At 44.1% G+C, this 14,886-nt stretch overlaps 1 long non-coding RNA gene across 21 annotated transcripts in view; it reads right to left on the reverse strand.

The window, feature by feature from the left end:
• Positions 1–14,886, reverse strand: part of LOC112299748 (uncharacterized) — a 198,199-nt gene that overhangs the window by 113,359 nt on the left and 69,954 nt on the right. The gene's annotated exons all lie outside the window — the stretch shown is intronic.

Here is a 14,886-nt window from a genome sequence, read left to right on the forward strand (position 1 = left end):
ATATTTATACAATAAAATATAAAGATAAAATATCAGTGGTATTCTTGTGAAGATTAAGGAGCGGCCCTGGCCAGGTGGTTCAGTTGGCTGGACCATCGTCCCCTGCACCAAAAAGGCCGCAAGTTCAATTCCTGGTCAGAGCACACACAGGAGGCAAAAGCAATCGATGTTTCTGTCACATCAGTGTCTGTCTGTCTCTCTCTCCCCCCTCCCAAAAATCAATGAACATATCCTCGGATGAGGATTAAAAAAAATTAAGAAGCAACTAGACTCATATAAGTAACAAAGAATACTATCATGATTTTTTTCAATTCTTAACAGACAAAATGACTTTGACATAATGAAAAGAAATTCTAAAGCACAAGTCTATTATGTGGAAAGTTTGGTTCCACAAACAATCCCTGAAGACCTACTGCGTTCCAGACAGCGTGCTCGGCCCAACCTGGGATACAAAATGAAGACAGTACAGGCCCTGTCCCTAAGGAAGGCACCATCTAGAGAGGGACACAGACCTGTAAGCCAACAACTACACTGGAGTACAAGAAGTGCCATAAACTGTGGACAGGGACATTAGAGGAAGGTCTGTCTGCACGGAAAAGAATCAAATAAGCGTTCGCCGAGCAGGTACTGTCTAAAAGAAGCTTTCAAAGACGCCTGCGGGAGCCAGCTGGCCTGGCAGGAGAAAGAGCAGACCAGGCAGCAGCAGAGGCCCGCGGAAGAGCAGGGGCGAAAGTGGCTGTGTGTTCATCTCTCCCAGGCTCCGATTCCACAGAAACAAAATTAATAGCTGTATGTAAAAATTTACTTTTCTCCCAATTGTAATATCCTCACAACAATTACTTACAACAATTAAGAGAAGTTTTCTGCCTCAGAAAAAGCCTCCAGAATCAGCATTTTAGGCCCTCATCTATTACCCTTGTGACATAAATAAAAGAGAAAAACTACCTGACTCAAAGTCTACTTACTGGCTACACACCAGCTATGGACCTTCTGGAAAAGGCAGAACTATGGATGCAGTTAAATGTCAGTGGCTGCCAAGGCTGCGAGGAGATAGGGGACAGGGGGACGAACAGGTAGAGCCCTGAGGATTTGATGCTTACATGTCGTTAAACATTTGTTGAAACCCACAGGGAGTACAGCACCAAGACTTGGGGTGATTATGATGTGTCAAGGTAGGTTCATCACCTCTAACAAATGTACCGCTCTGGTGGGGGACGTTAGAAATGGGGAGGCTATACCTGGGGGGGGGCACAGTTCAGGGGCTGGCTGTGTAAGTAATCTCTACCTTCCTCTCACTTCTGCTGTGAACCTGCATCTGCTCTAAAAATATATTCATATATATTTATAAATCTCAAATGTTCATTAACTTATTAAAAGAAGTGGAAACACCCCCTTTTTAAGAAATAAGACTTATTCTGTCATTTTCTGCATTTTTGGTTTAATTTACACGTATTCTCAGAATTTCAATAGACATTGATTGCTACTGTCCATTAAGCAAGGAAAAGAAAAATGTTTTAAATCCTTACGTAGGAGATGAGAGGCTGCAAGAGAGACTAGAGACCCGGAGACCGCCGCAGGTCAGCACCCTAGGAGTTCTCCTGCTGTGTGTCACAGGAATACAGACGTTGCCGCCACCTTAGGCCATTTCTCCTCCTCCGTCCCGGCTGTCAGGAAGACAACTTAATATCCTTACCTCCTGAGGTCAAATGTACAGCTTTTACCCTGAGTGTAGCACCACCAAAATGGGGCACGAACAGAAAGCTTTGTTGGAACACACGAACAGTATTGTTTCATTATAAGACTAGAGGAAGTATTTTATAAAAACACAAGAAAAATACTCAGATTAACTTCACGAACTTTTATGACAGGTACTATTCTAACACTTAATAAAACAGAAAAAAGAACCTGTCACAACTAAAGGATCCAATTTCACATAGTAATCAGTGAGCGAGGGTCTTGTAGGGTCTTCGCGACGAAAGAAAGATAAAATTAAAATAATTCGGGCTTTACTAACATCAATACGCTGGGTCTTACAAAAAATTCCCAGAATCACCTTTCTGAACCCTTAACTCCACAAAAAACAGACACATGTTGCCTCTGACAGCTAACAAGTACCTCCAGATGGGCGGGCCTGAGGCAGGCATCGACCTATAAAATACTGCAAGAGCTACAGTCCTGTCTGTTGACTTGCTAATTTGTTTATTGCTTAGGTGCCACCTGGAAGTAACTCACATCCTGCATTCTCTCGCAAAGACAGCTTATTTTAAGTCATTGCTAGACACACAAATAAAATGACTTTTCAGAACCCTTCTTTACCGGGCACCATCTATGCCCCCGTGGGCACTCCCTCTTTTTGCTCATCCCGCCTAACCCAAACCTTGGCAGAAAATCAGCCATCCACTCTTTTGTTCCTGTCCCTTCCCAGTCTGGAAATATCACAAAAAACCTTGAAAGAAAGAAACAAATTCAAGTAATTTCTACTAAGAAGTGACTAAAGGCACATCAAGAGACCTTGGCCCTGGCATCCTTACTTATTAGCTGTCTGGCTGTGGCAAGTGACTTCACCTTTCTGAACCTCAGTTTCTTCAACCAGCAGATGAGAAGGCAGCATGAGTGCATCAGAGGGCATCTCTAGCACTGAAGTTTTGCTTCTATGAAATACACAGCAGAGAGGCCCTGCCGTTAGAGAATGTGGCCTGGCCCACCTCGGCAACAAGATTCAAAGCTTGCATCTTCTCAGGAACTCAGCCTACTCAGAGAGTAATTTCCAGGACCATTAACGACTGCTGGCACAAACAATCCTGAAGTAGCTCCACAGGAGGTTAAATTTAAAAAGGTAGACTTTCCATTTTCAAGTAAGTTTCAGAAAATGTGCTCAATAGTTAGATTTCTTAACACCTGAGACTTTAAAAAATGCTAAGTGTGCACTGTAAATTTCCAGAAGAGTGATTAGAACTCAGCACTTTCCCAAAGTTATTTGCCACAGAATCCTTTTCTACAGAGCAAATCCTACAGACAGTGTTCCCAGGAATACGCTGTTTAACTGAGTCCACTGTAAAATGACAAAAACGAGTGAACTTGAAGCACCACCCAGGGTACCAACGGGGGCACTGGCCATAGGTTGAGATCCTTGTCTCTACCGAAGGTTCTGCTGCCAATTAGTTGTTTGCGCTGGACCCAGCTGACCAGCCACCCAACCCTGCTGGGCCCCACCTGCCCTCCAGCCATCAGCTGCCAACCTGCCCACCGCCCCCCACCTCAGCCCAGAGCAGCAGGGCAAGCAGCCATCTGAGGTTCCATGTCTACATTTTGCAGAAATGCCAGCTGCAGAGGCTGCTCTCAAGTGACAATCAAAAAACTGTATGACTGTCTTTCCACGATCACCCTGATTTCTACATTATCATATAACGAGTATGGGGAATGTTCTGAAGTTACTACAGAGTGAGAAGAACTCTAAAACATCCCAAATTTTGTTCAATATTGATATAACTGAAGAAAATGAACGACAAAACCTCTCCTTGAACTACTCTTTTTTTTTTCCTAGAAATGTCCCATTAGCAAATGACAAGCAAATACTGGAAATTAGAGGAAAAAGACAGGTTTCTTTGAAATTAAAAAAAAGGCTTTTCTGATAAGTATTGACTGAAAGGCAGTTACCATGTTTGTCACTTTCAAAAAGCCACAGATGAATTTCTCTGAAAAACCCAACGTCTTTTTTAAAAATCCACAAAACTGGGACTCTGCCAAAGCGTGAATGTTACAAAACCATGTGGCACATGCCCTTCTTCATGTTTGTCGCCGAGCGAAGCGAGGACTGAGCCCCTGGCGACGCGTCAGAAAGCTCAGGCGTGCATTCGCGTGCTGGCTCCACCTGGGGGTCTTTGGGCAGGTTAACCTGTCTCCCAGCCCATCCAACTAGAACAAGAATGCCTCGGTTCCCGGATGGTTAAAGTTTTGGGTAAGATAAAACTGAACGTGCCTCGCCTATCAGGAACCTGCATTAGTCAGAACTGGGTCTGGCTGAGAGTGACAGGAAGCCCAGGGTGTCAGTGGCTTAAATTAGAGGAGTTTCTTTCTTTATCAGGGAAAAGTCCAGCAAGGCGAGTATCACCTCCATCTGCGTTGTTGCTCCACCACGTGTGACCTTAACTTCATGGTCCAAGAGGGTGACACCCACATTCCCGAAAGACGTAAAGGGCAAAGGGGGACACATGCATCCCTAAAGGAAGGTTCTGGAGAGGACCACATGATACCATACCTCCCATTAACCAAAATTTAATCAAAAGGCTCTAAAGCTGCCACGTGCCCCAGCTATGATGCAGGAGCCCAGCGACTCGGTAAAGAAGTGGGTTATGGATAATGGGGGACAACCAGCAGGCTCCACCATGATATCCCAAAATGGTTCCCATCTCAAATGGCTTTATCTCTGGGCAGGAGTCACCTCCAGTCTGTACAGGCAGGTAACAGCCACACCAGTTACTTGAGGCTGGCGTCCACTCTGAATGTCTGGCTTCCCATGCGGTACTGGTGTTAAATATTCTGAGAACTGCCCTTGCCTTTGGGAAACGCTGCCTTAAACTTCCACAACAAACAAGATTTCCTTTGTAACATACACAGTTTAGGGCCTAATTTCCCCCTAGCTGGTTTTAATATAGTTTTCCCCTTAATTTTCTTTCCTGAGAAAGTACAGATTCTATCAACTTGCTTTAAGAGGGGAAAAAAAAAAACAATCTTGTGGAATTACAGGTTTCTGTCTTCAGAATCTAAGACCTCCATTCACTGTACAGACACCCCATTTTTGGTGCTGTGGTCCCCAAAAGCCGAAGAACAGAGACTTGCTGGTGGAAGAAGGAGGCTCTGTCCCCAGAGCCCAGGGCCCAACACTGCTGGACCTCTCGCCTCTTGGTCACTGACACAGCTGTAAGCAAAGGACGGGGGAGGAGAAGGGACGGTGTGAACTGGGAAGTCCATCCTCAGTGCCCATGTGACTCACACTGGGGCAGTATGTACTGAATAAGTGGTGGTGCATCACTATTCAAATTAAACTCAATTAACACCAGTATTCAACTTTTTGAAAGGCTGGAAGGGGAGCAGGGTGCCCCAGATCTAGAAAAATTTCTTTTCAACCTCATCTTTCTGGGCTAATTATCTCCTAGAGTTTAAATCAGCATTTCCTGAGCTATGTTAAGGAAGGTTGCATGAAAAAAATATTTCAGTACTAGGAATATTTTTTCTTCTAAGATGTATTCCACTATACGTAATAGAACAGTTTTAAATAGCTTTAATTGCCACAAAATAACCAGCTTGTAAGAAACGGTGTGCTGACCTCGGGCCTGCTGTGCCCGGAGGCCTTCACACGACACCCCTGGCCAGCCCTGGCTCTCATTCAGGTGTGTAATTAATTCCTTCTGTCCTAAGTGACCTTTACCCCCTAAACAATCTATTCCGCACCCTGCACATTTTAAGGATGTGTTTTACTTTTGCCTTATTTTATTGACTTTTTTTAATCACTTAATTGCATCGCGCACTCAGTGATGCAAGCACAAAATTACAAGGTACATAAAGAAAAGGCTGTATAGTGAAGAAGTCATTCTCTGTTCTACCCGTCTCCCCCTTATACTGATTCTCTTCCAGATGGAACTACTCCTGTTTCTTATGAAGTAGCCCAGATTACAAAGGGCAACACAAATACATCCTGTTTTACACAATAGGATGTATTTCAGACATTCTACTAGTTTGTCATTTTAATTTGTGTCAGCACTCACTGTAACTAGCATTACTAAATACTTTCTATTCTAAACTGAATGGTAACGTTTACTGTTATAGGCAGGTGCTGTGTTAACAGCATGTGTGCGTCACCAGTTCTAACCATGAGAAGCATCTGAACCAATTTTCTTTCCTACAATTAACTTACTATGGCACACTAATTCTCAAAAGATAAACATGCATTTTTTTTTTAAGAGAAGAATCAGAATCTTGAGTGGGGCAGGCATGAAAGAGCGAGCTCTCCACCCACTCCCAGAAATTCTGGCATGTCTTCCTAGGCAGAGCCCCCCACCCCTCACCTGTGGAAAAGTCACTGCATTTAATGAGAACGTATTTAAAGAAGGCTGCTAGTGCAGTGCTGTCCGAGAGAACCCTCTACAACATGGCAATGTCCCACATCCACACTGTCCAACACCCACCACATGGGGCTCAATGAGCGCTCGAAATGGGCCGGTGCAATTTAGTCCCTCAATTTTAATTTAAATAACCACATGTGCCTAGTGGTTACTAGTGCTGGTCCACTGAATAATGGGAAGATAGAAACAGAAAAACAATAAACACCAGTGTGTGTATGAATGTGTGTGGTGAGCATAGCAAATTAACCTCAGGATGTCCTGAATCTTCTCTCTTCACATACACAAGGCTGAGTGGACTAGTTCCAAAAATATTTTGCTTAAACTTGGAACAAGCATTAAAGATATGTTACAATTACCTCTAAAGTCTAAGAATAGTTGTCATTTACTAGAACTCTGTTTAATTATGCACTCTGTTTAAAATTTTTCCTGGCATGATGTTTCCTGTGGATCACACTAAATTAACAGTTACTCTGTTAGGTGAAGAAAACAAATTGCAGAAGAGTGAATATAATACAATTATTATGTCAACTGTGCATGTGCACACGCACGCACACACACATACACACACACGGTCTGTCTGAAACAAGCCCAGCCATCGCTGATATAACCAGAACGGTTTGCACAGCATCGATGTAACCTGGCGGCCAAGGAGAGTGGACTGGAATGCACGTGCATGAACAATGGCAACTTCACAGTATCAGTTAGTAGGGGGTGGTAGATGCCATTGAGTGAGCATGTGTACTGTTGGGCCACATTCAAAATGACTGAGCAGGAAGAGAAAGGAATCTGCACCAAATTTTTCATGAAGCTTGAACATTCCTCCATGGAAACTATTCAGAAGAGTCAGAAGGCTGCAGCTATGGGCAGCTGGTGATTGGAAGCTTCATCACAACAACGCACCTGCTCATGCATCACGTCTCGTGCAGAATTCTTTGGCGAAACATCAAATCATCCAGCTGATTCAGCCTCCCTACAGCCCAGATTTGGTGCCCTGTGACTCTGGCTTTTCCCAAAATGAAAATCACCCTTGAAAGGAAAGATATTTCAGACTATGAGATTCAGTAAAATATGATGGGGCAACTGGGAGAACTGTGTAAGGTGCCAAGGTGCCTACTTTGAAGGGGACTGAGGTGTCACTGTCCTGTGTACAATGTTTCTTGTATCTTCCTCAATAAATGTCTCTATTTTTCGTACCACGTGGCTGGCCACCTTCTGGACAGACCGTATGTGCACATGCGTATGTATGTTTGTACATGAACAGAACCAGCAATGACGGAAATGTTCTACACCTATCCTGCCCAACATGGCAGCCACTAGTCATACATGGCCACTGAGCACTTTAAATACAGCTCGAATGACTGGGGAACGGAATACTCATTCCTATTTAATTTTAATTAATTTAAATTTAAATAACCACAAGTGGCAAATGGCTACCTTACTAGATGGCACAGGTCTAAGAAAATAAACCTCAAATGATTAAAATAGCTACCTCAGAGGAGTTACAATTAGAAGGAAAAAAGACAACTTTTTACCTAAACTGGATATACTACCGTATTATTTGGATTTAATTATTTAGTTTTGTATAGTGGGCATGGGTAACTCATGAAACAAGTCAATAAAAAGGCAAGTTGTCACAGTCAAGCAGGCTGTTACAGGCTGTTTTAGGATAAATGAGCATGGGTTGGGTGCCTTAGACAACAGAAATGTTTCTCTCGCAGTTCTGGAGACTGTAAATCCAGGATCAAGGTGCCGGCAGGGTCAGACTCTGGTGAGGGCTCTCTTCCTGGCTGGCAGCCAGCCACTCGCTGTGTCTTCACTAGGCAGGGAGGGGTTGAGCTCCACTGTCCCTCTTTCTCCTCCTACAAGGGGCTAATCCCATCATCAGGGCCCCACCCTCACGTCCTTATCTAACCCGAATTATCTCCGAAAGGTTGCATCTCCAAGTACCTTTAAGACTGGGGGTTAGGGCTACCACATATGAATGGGGGGCGGGACACAAACATATAGTCCATAACAGGAAAAGAAAGGGAAGCAAGGGAGATTCCTTCTACTTCCTGTATTTTTCTCCATTATCTTAGCTCGCCAGGTACTCTAGAAACATGTACTATTAGGTTTCTAAAATCTGGTTCTTGAAGGGCTGGGACAATGGCACTTCTAAGAATGGCCACGTCTCAAGACTTTGGGATATTTCAAATCCCAGTTTGAAAAGAACGCAATAATGATCCCATGTTCTCATCTCTACATAATTTCTTGATGCCCTCAACGACTGAAAGGTGTCCAAATAGTGCCTGTAAGCGAGCATCCCCAATCCAGGCTTCCTGGTCCTGGGCAGCCTGCGTATTCACCCACACTCAAAGCCGCTTCCTCGGACCCCACAAAGAGGGTAAGGTGCTTGGCAGGGCTAGAGGAGGGGAGTTTGGGGGTGGCTGCTTAATGGATGCAGAGTTGTCTGTTTGGGTGATGAAAATGTTTTGGAACTAGATAGAGGTGTAGTTGCACAACATTAATGCATTAAATGCCAATGAACCGTTCACTTGAAAATGGCTAATTTTATGTTATGTACATTTTACCTCAAAAAAAAAACCCAAACAAAAATATGTTTTTAAAAAAGGTGTGGGGGGGTAACTTTCCATCATCAAACACGGACCTACACTGAGGGCCTGGGGGTCCCTACCCCCCTGGTCTTCACAATTGACCTGTGAGCGTTCCCATTTCCTAACAAGAGCTTGTCCTTTGTCCATGCTGAGTGACACTGTAAAACCCACTGCTCTCCAGTTCCTCTCTGTCGAGACTTTGTCATGCTGTTCTGCTGTTTCCTACCCACAGTCCCTCAGGAACTCTCTCACTAGGCATCCCACTGGTTCCCTTCCCACAGTGGTGAGAAGATTCCTCGGGAAACTCGGAGTGCGCCCTTCACTGCTCTGGCTTCACCCAGCCGCTGTGGTTGACTCTATGTGAATACTCAGTGCCATCACTGTGACTGTGGTCAAGAAAATGATAAACCGATTGTCGGTGGGCTAAGTTAATGAGCTGACTTTTCTAAGGTATTACACCATCAGACAGTAACCCTTGATGGGAATGCTGGTAGCATTTTTTACCTCTTAAGGTAAAAATTCAGCCACAATCAAAGCTGCGTTCTCGTGCTCTATAAAAAAGGTGAACGTGCTTGCCAGGGCTGGGAGGAGGGGAACTAGAAAGTGACTGCTTCATGGGTGCAGGGTTTTCTTTTCAGGTGATGAAAGTAGGGGATGAAGAAAACCGGTTTTCTTGGCTCTCCCCCATCTTCCGTCACATCCACTCCAGCCATCCTGGTCATGCTCTAGAATATGTTTCCGAAACGCATTTGACTATAAGACCCTTTCCATACAACACCCACCAACACCCTCCCTGTAACGTTACCCCTCCTCTCCGCATCTCTGTAACTGGCACCTTCCTTCCCCTAGTTGCTCTGTCTGAAAATCTCAGAATTGTCTTTGGCTCTTCTTCCTTTCATATCCCACAACTGATCTATTAGCAAACAGTACCAGATCTGCCTCCCAAGTCCCCGACCCAACCACCTCTCCCAACCCCCACTGCTACCACCCCAGTCTCAGCCACCACCTCCTCTCACCTACACCCGACCACGCGTCCACACTGGGCCCCCACCCCACCACAGCATCCAAAGGAACTTTTTAAAATTAAAACTCCTAACACATCTTTCCCTCTTTTCAGAAAAGCTCCCCATGCCCTGGGAATCAAAGCTGAACTGGCCCCCAGTTTAGGGCTCTACAGGGACTGGACCCAGGGGACCTCTCCAACTTCATTTCCAAATGCTTTTTCCTTTGTTGCCCGTCAGCTCCAGCAACAACACTGGGGCCACCAACTGCTCCTCTGACATGCCGAGCACAGTCTCATCTCAGTCCCCGGTGCCTGGAATGCTCTCTTCACCCCACTCAGCGCTGGGGACTGAATCTTGTGTTCTCCCAGAAATTAAATGTTAAAACCCTAACCCCTAAGCTAACGATATTTGGAGGTGGGGTCTTTGGGAGGAGGGTGATTAGGCCATGAGAGTGGAACCCGCATCATTGGGATTAGTGCCCTTCTGAAGAGACAGGAGGCAGATGAACTCTCTCCCTCCTCCATGTGAGAATCAGGAAGGGGGCTCCTACCAAGGCCCCACCCATGCTGGTGCCCTGATCTCAAACTTCTGCCTCCAAACTATGGGACACAAATGTCTGCTGTCCTTAAACCTCCCAGTCTACACTCTTTTTGTTATAGCAGCCCAACCTGACCAAGGCACTCAAGTCTTTGGTTACATGTCACCTCCTCAGAAAGACCCGATGACTCAGCTGAAACAGCAGCCTGCCCTTCCACTCCCACTTCCCTCTACCCCCTTCCTCAGCTCAACTTTTCTTCACAGCACTTACTATCATTTGACACCGTTATCACATGTTTACTGTGCCCTGGGTGGCTCCCACACCAGGACAAAAGCTCACAATGGGCAGAGATGCTGTTTTGGGCCCTGCCACATCCTCAACACTCAGAATGGTACCTGGCTAGGAGTAATGCTTAATTAATATTTATTGAATAAATAGTTCTCAAAATGGTCTCTCAAAATAATCTGTGAATTGTTTGCCTAGAATAAAACAATAGGAGTTCTGGCCAAGATGGAGGCATTGGTAGAAATGTTTCACTTCCTCACACAACCAAAAGGCGGATAACAACCAATTAAAAATCAATAAACAACCAGAAGTACCAGAATATCAAACTGCAAGGAACTCCAACAACCAAGGAGTTAAAAAAAACATTCATCCAGACCGGGAGAAGGGGTGGAGACGGGCAGCCAGGGTGGAGAGGAGGTGTGGGGTGGACCTTGCGGGCAGGGGAGGGACTGGCTGAATGGGAAACTAAAGACTCAAAACCTCTACCTGTAGGGGGTGTGAGGTGGGGAGAAACTCCCAATCTCACAGGAGAGTTTGTTGGAAAAAAGTAGCACTAAAGCAGAGCAAGCAAGCAGCATTGTTCCTTCTCTGATCCCTCCCCAAAAGACAGCACCACAACACAGCACAGAGGGTTGCCCCACCCTGGTGAATATCTAAGGCTCCACCCCCTTCCAAGATAACAGGCCAGGTGCCCTGAGACAAAGAAATACGGCCCAAATGAAAGAACAGATCAAAACCCCAGAAAAAGAGCTAAGCAACAAGGAGATAGACAACCTATCTGATGCAGAGTTCAAAACACTGGTAATCAGGGTGCTCACAGAATTGACTGAGCTCAGTTACAAAATGAAGGAAGAAATGAAGGCTACCTAAAGTGAAATAAAGCAAAATATACAGGGGACCAAGAGCAAAGGGAAGGAAACCAATGCAAATCAGTGTTTTGGAATAAAAGGAAGAAATAAATATCCAAGCAGAACAGAATGAAGAAAGAAGAATTCAAAAAAATGAGGAGAGGCTTAGGAACCTATGGGAAAACTTTAAGCACTTCAACATCTGAATCATAGGGATGTCAGAAGGAGAACAACTAGAGCAAGAAATTGAAAACTTATCTGAACAAATAATGAAGGAAAACTTTCCCAATCTGGCTGTGGAAACAGACTTCCAGGAAGTCCAGGAAGCTCAGAGAGTCCCAAAGAAATTGGACCCACCAAAGAACACACCAAGGCACATCATAATTAAATTACCCAAGATTAAAGACAAAGACAGAATCTTAAAAGCAGCAAGAGGAAAGGAGAGAGTTACCTACAAAGGAGTTCCCATGAGGCTATCAGATGATTTCTCAAAAGAAACCTTGCAGGCAAGAAGGGGCTGGAAAGAAGTATTCAAAATCATGAAAGGCGAGGACCTATCTCCAAGATTACTCTATCCAGCAAAGCTATCATTTAGAATGGAAGGGCAGATAAAGAGCTTCCCAGATAAGGTTAAGTTAAAGGAGTTCATCATCACCAAGCCCTTATTATATGAAATGTTAAAGGGACTTATCTAAGAAATATAAGAAGATCAAAAACTATGAAGAATAAAATGACAACAAACTCATAACCATCAACAACTGAACCTAAAAAACAAAAGCAAAAACTAAGTGAACAACTAGGACAAGAACAGAACCAGAGAAATGGAAATCACATGGAGGGTTATCAGGGGAGGGTAAGGGGACTAAGAAGCGTAATTGGTAGCCATAAAATAGACAAAGGGAGGTTAAGAATAGTATAGGAAACAAAGAAGCCGAAGAACTTGTATGTACAACCCATGAACTAAGCACGGACAATGCTGGAGGGTTGGGGGTGCAGGGCAGAGATGGGATAAAGGGGAGAAAAAAACTGGGAGAACTGTTAATAGCATAATCAAAATATACTTAAAAATAAAAAATATAATAATAAAAACAAAAGGAGTTGAAGTGGGAGAGAGGGTAGAACTATTGGGTTGGCCAAAAAGTTCGTTTGTTTTTTTCTGTAAGATGGTGCTAGTAGCGCTGAGCTGTCCTTAATTTTATTCTCAAAAATTTTGTTAGACGGAATTATGACAACTGTCATATCAGCATGCATGTTAAAAGAAAACAAACTGGTGAATTTTTGTGTAGCTATTTTAATATTGAAGATGGAAGAAAATAAGTGACATTTTTGGCATATTATGCTTTATTATTTCAAGAAAGATAAAAACACAACTGAAACATAAAAAAAAGATTTGTGCATGGAGAAGGTGCTGTGACTGGTCAAACGTGTCAAAAGTGGTTTGCGAAGTTTTGTGCTGAACATTTCTCACTGGACGATGCCCCACAGTCGGGTAGACCAGTTGAAATTGATAGCAATCAAATTGAGATATTAATTGAGAACAATCAGTGTTATACTATGTAGGAGATAACCAACATACTCAAAATATCTAAATCAATAAAAGTTATTGTAAAATGAAAAATATGTCTTTTATTCTACAGAAAAGAACTAAATGGACTTTTTGGCCAACCCAACTTTATGACCAGAACACAAGAAACACAAACTCTGCAGAAAAAACGGAAGCCTAGTTCCCATCAGCGGGGCCAGGCCAGCCCCGGGTACAAGCAGCTTAAGTTCCTCAGAAAAGTGTGCAGGTCCTGGTCTCCAGCTAACTGGAATAGATACAACTGGACTCTTAAAATTTAACTAGTGCCTTCAGTGATCTAGAAAGTAGTTCCTATACATAGTCTATGACAGATAACCCTGCCTTTTTCCTCTTTCAGATGAAAGGCACTTAAAATTTCAAATCCACGATGAGATATTTTAAAGCGTAAGTTTGAAGTTGGCTCTTAAGAAGGTAACAGAGGGGCAAATAAAATAATTCGGAGAGAACATGTTACACACGAGTATCACAGTGCTAACAAGTGCACTATAAACTGAATAAAGGCAGTATAATTTTCAGGCAGAACAAGGATACTGCCCTTCAGCAATCAAGCAGAAACCAATGGAGGAATAAAAATACCACCGTACATGATTCTCAGCTAGCTAGCTCTCCAGCTCCTCACTAAAGCTAATACTCAATGTTACACAGTCGGTTATGGATCGTGAATTCTACTATTTGTGTCCCACCCTCTAAAAGAGGCGACGGGGGAGCAGAGCAACAGTGCTCACAGCACTTGAGAACACAAGCGTTGCAGCCCAACTTAGACGGTATCCCACTGTGCGGCTGCTGTTTGAGAGACTGATCAAATGACTTCACGTCTCAGAGCCTCAATCTGATCCCCCGTAACACAGGACAGAATCGGCAACACGACAGGGGTTTTTGAAAAATCATATAAAATGACGTGTATGAAATGCTCAGCCCCGACTTTCACAGCCTTCATGATAAAGTGCTGGAGTTACTACAACGTCCAGCTGCTTCTCCCTCACGGTGTCCAGGAGGTGTGTCCTTCTCACAATCTTTGCACCCCCACGTGTCCAGCTATGGAACGGAAGAGTTGATAAATGGATGAACAATGTCTCCTGAATGTTCATACTTTTATGTGAAAGCCGAACAAAGAGATGTGAGAAGAGAAGAGAAGAGAAGAGAAGAGAAGAGAAGAGAAGAGAAGAGAAGGGAGGGAGGGAGGGAGGGAGGGAGGGAGGGAGGGAAGGAAGGAAGGAAGGAAGGAAGGAAGGAAGGAAGGAAGGAAGGAAGGAAGAAAGGAAGAAAGGAAGAAAGGAAGAAAGGAAGAAAGAAAGAAAGGAAGAAAGAAAGAAAGAAAGAAAGAAAGAAAGAAAGAAAGAAAGAAAGAAAGAAAGGAAGGAAGAAAGAAAGAAAGAAAGAAAGAAAGAAAGGCATACTGAGCCTCACAGAGGTGGCAGGTGGGAGTGGCAGCATTTACGAAGAGCAATGGAGAGTGGGCAGCAGGCCTCCAACAGCGCATCAAAGAGTCAGCAGGCCAGGGCCTAAAACAGAACGGATCTCAGGTTTCCTTGGCAGGAGGGGGCCATAATCCGCAGGGCAATGGTGAGCCATACCGAAGACAATGCTTTAGAGCACTAATAATAAAACTGATCTATCTGGGGAATTCCTGCCCACTTCTAATCTGAAAGACGCCAATCAAACCTTCCCCTCTAGGGACTATTTCTGCAGAGTGTGAAACGATTCAGCAGCCACAGGGGACAGTTACTGTCTATGGCTTGGCACAGCATCTAGCTAAGATCACAGAGTGAGGCCCATGCACGCTCACACACACAGCACGAGCGCGCCAGGGTCCTCCACCCTACAATAAATTCCCGTCTTCCTCCAGCAGAAGGCAAAGGGCAGAAGCGTAAGAACGTTTTACTGCAGTTAGAAAACAAGACATCGGTACTTGC

Source organism: Desmodus rotundus, chromosome 6 (genome assembly GCF_022682495.2).
Source record: "Desmodus rotundus isolate HL8 chromosome 6, HLdesRot8A.1, whole genome shotgun sequence".
NCBI lineage: Eukaryota > Metazoa > Chordata > Mammalia > Chiroptera > Phyllostomidae > Desmodus > Desmodus rotundus.